Here is a 4,109-nt window from a genome sequence, read left to right as displayed (position 1 = left end):
GTTTACATTGAGGACAAAACAGGAGAACAAGGATCATCCTACACGATTACACATGGATAGCAAAAAGATGCTGCTCCCTCCATTTCAACACACACAATGAATAAGAAAATTATCATTGAAATCTACAGACGAAGCTCAAAACATGAACTAAAACAAATTTAACTTAAATACACCGTGTAAGAGAAAGATTATGAAAGCTACAGCACAAATGTTCTTAAATCAGTACACGAGGAGGTTGTGGTAACGAATCGAGTCAACTATCGAACAAACAGGAATTTCAGAAAAAATTCCAGAAAAAATGAATTTATCGCAAAGGTAAGAAGATGTGAGAGCTGAAAGCCCCTAAACATGAAAACTAACACGGGGTTGTAATGAACAAAGGCGAGTATCTAACAATAGAAGCTATAGAATAAATCGGATTGAAAAATCAATGGTCAAAATGAGAGTGCCGTGATATAAAGTACTTGCACTCGTGGTTAGAAAAATGAGAAGCTGACTGAACTGAATCGTTACCTATTCAACATACCTTCACTTGTTCGAATGAATAGTTGAATCGAACTATAGCCTACGAAACCACATATATTTCAACGTATTCAACACTCACCGTATTAAAGTAAAATTCGTTACGCACAGTAATACACAATAAGCCCATAAGAGAAAAGCGTTAGCACTTCAGCTAGACTGAAAACTTACACAGATTCAAACAATGACTAGACCATCGAGGAGAAGCTGTTACAAGCAACCGATCTTCCGAAGCTCCCTGCGGACAGTGAAGAGCGAAACCGAGGTTTCCCCCTACAACGGAAGTGCATGGAGAGCAGGCCTATTGTATTGTGCTAGCCCGCACAAAAGGTTCTACCAGGGTAAACATAAAATTCTTCGCTACCCACCAAGCATCTACAACAGCTGGCCATACTGTCACAGTAACAGATTTCTCTACTCCGACGGTTATGTACATAGAATTAATAACTACACACACACACACACACACACACACACACACACACACACACACACACACATTCCTGTTATTATTCCAGGAGGGAAAGAAAAGGACAGGTTCAGTGGAATATGACACTGAGACATTGTAAAGACAAGTATGGGGCTCAAGTGAAGTAGCAAAACTTAATGGACTTTGCACAAGTGCACCTGAATAGGTCATTATCAGACAAGTTTAGTTTAAGATACGAAAAATGTGTGAACTGTGGCTGATAATAACCCACTCAGCTACTCATTGCACCGTAACTGCGGTGTCAGAGATACTGAGATGAGGTTACTTTAAGAAAAATCTGATGAAGCGGCTCAATAAGTCCCATGACACTTACCATGGTTTCAGAGTAACTGTTGAGAGGGTAGTTGGAACTTGGGTTTACCAATTACGATGCTTATAGCTTACCTTTCCTTACAAGGACCTGCATTCAGCGTTGTCTATAGCGCATAACAGGACTCTCGGTTTCGACAAAATCTGTTATTATATACAGCAGCACCTTACCAGCAATGCAAAGGAAATTCCCCTCCAACTTTTGACTTTAATAAGGACACATGACAGTTCTCCAACTGACGGGGAGAAGCTATTTTAACTCTCTTACTTGAGATGAGGAAAAAAGAGATGTGGCCCAAGTGGCTATAATAGCCTGCAGGGGAAACACCTTGCTATAGTTGGTGAGCTGCTGCTCGACTTCGGACACTAGGCTCCAAGCTTCTCATCAACGGCTTCCGGTGTCGGTTCAGGAGGTATCAGTCCACTGTTGATAATCTTTATCTGTTGGAGTCTTTCCTAGCCAAGAGACCCCTAAAAGGCATCGGGAAAGTCTTTGCTACTATTTGGAGGTACTATTTACTTAAACAGTTCCACACGAGAGTATGGAGAGGATGTCTCCCTACTTTTTACAGTCCTTCCTCATGTGTCACTATGTTAGGTACTGAGTTGTCCTTCCTCATTATGTCTTACAAGAGTCTGGTGGCAATGTAACTGTAGAGGTCTACTACCGTCTACAGTGGCTGGTGGCCGCCTCGCGCAGCAGGGAGTAGTGGCTCCGGGTCGCAAAGTGTGAGAAATGGACGGACACCAGTGAGCAGCGGACGCTTCCTTCATCCGCATGACGCAGAGTGCTGATTCTCCACGGGTTAGTGGCGGGGACAAATGGAGCCGGAGTGGGGCTCACGCGGGCGTCAAGCGTGACCGAGTGTTTCTTGGGGAGTGGCTACTGTGATCCACTTATATGGTAAATTCTTACACCTGGATTTGCTGATGACTTGTTCTTTGAAGTGGTTGGTTGAGGGACGCCTGTCTGATGTACAGTCTCACCTTGTACGCGCGTTTTCACTGTGACTGTCATTTCGGACATAGCTGCAGGCGGCCGTTCGCTGATTCAGTTCCCTAATGTAAAGTGAATCCACAGTGTTAAGCATTGGTGGTGGGCAGCTGCCCTCATTGTATGCTGTTCTTCCACCGGCCATTCCAGGTTGGTGTGGCTGTTGGTTGTCTGTCCGGCCGTTATGGCTTGGACTTACACAGAAGTGTGTTGTAAAGTTAAACAAGGCAACATGAGCGAGGCTCTCAAATTTTGTTAATGTCGTTTAGTGAAGTTGGCTGTACCGTTTTTTAACATAGGGAATTCGATAGTCTTGTGAGGATTTAAGAGCAGTTATTTCCTCTCCGAAAAATGGTTCAAATGGCTCTGAGCACTATGGGACTTAACATCTGAGGTCATCAGTTCCCTAGAACTTAAACTACTTAAACCTAACTAACCTGAGGACATCACACACATCCATGCCCGAGGCAGGATTCGAACCTGCGACCGTAGCGGTCGCGCGGTTTCAGACTGAAGCGCCTAGAAGCGCTCGTCCATAACGGCAGGCTATTTCCTTTCCGATTGGTGTTTTAAGTATCCTCCATTCAAGGTTAAATATTATCTCACCAGTGTATTATTAATATGTAGTATAGTGTTGTCTTCAAGTCAAAATTTGGCCTGCAGTGTGCCAGTTTCATTCTTGCCATAAGTTACGGATTTTACCCGGTGTGGGCCATACACATGCGTTAGCCTCCTTACAGCTCTATATACATTTGTTTCTTTTGGGGGTTTGTTAATACCGGTTCCCATGGACCAGTCTTTTGTCGTAGTGAGGCCCTTGTGCCGTGCTGTGAGATTTACTGGTATCAGTATTGCCCCAGTTGTTCCCATGTTTATTTGTGGCGTGGCCGCGCCAGCTCACGCTTGTGTACGGTCCGCTCTGGACCTCCCCTGTTTCCGTCCAGTGACAAGAGGGGAAAAAAAGAGGGGAAGTACTTAATGCAGTGTCCTGTACATGAACGTTTATGTTTGATCTGTATCTGTTCCATTATCGGTCACTCCTGGCCAATGTTAGTGTGTTATAGACGTGGTTCCATTTGGGATTTCCGGCCAATAACCTATTTAGCGGCGCTGTGACATGTGTTTCGTCTGGAAGGGAGGGCCGTGGTGTGCCATTTGGTGGGGCCACGGGTTGCATTTATGTCTGTCTATCGTAGTATACCGCGACTAGCACTATTCAAGATCGGTACAAAAATTGAGGGACTGTAGGATCCGTTCAAAATATTCAGAGGAAAAGACGACCGACAGCGAGGACTCCTTAAACTATAGACGGAATTCACATGGACATTACGAGAAGTCCCAACAAGTCTGTAATGAGGTTAGCACGACAGGTTGGTTTATGTCATGCATAGTGCCATTGTGTACTAAAAGATATTAAACTAAAAGCCTATCGTGCGAATGTGGTGCAAGAGATGAAATTAAGGACCAGGAAGAAGGAGATCATTATCGTAACTGGCTGTTACCATCAACTGCAAACGGTTACTTGGACGCCTTGCTATGCTTCTCGTGACCCAGTGTGAAACGTTCAGGGACGCGGAACGTCATTAATTAAGAGAGATACATACTTCTCAATTTTTAACTATTTAAAAACTGATTTATCATTAGCTTTTGTCATTATTATTGTGTGGAGTAAGATCATTAATTATTTGAACCCTACTGCTTAAGTTCCACTTTGTTACTATTATTGTTTTACAACGAATTTTTTTTTGCTATTTTAATACTGATTTCCCTAAACCTTGGTCATTGTTATTGTGT

This window comes from Schistocerca serialis, chromosome 2 (assembly GCF_023864345.2).
Source record: "Schistocerca serialis cubense isolate TAMUIC-IGC-003099 chromosome 2, iqSchSeri2.2, whole genome shotgun sequence".
Classification (NCBI taxonomy): Eukaryota; Metazoa; Arthropoda; class Insecta; order Orthoptera; family Acrididae; genus Schistocerca; species Schistocerca serialis.
The sequence above is the reverse complement of the archived record's forward strand: the minus strand, read 5'-3'. Positions refer to the sequence as shown.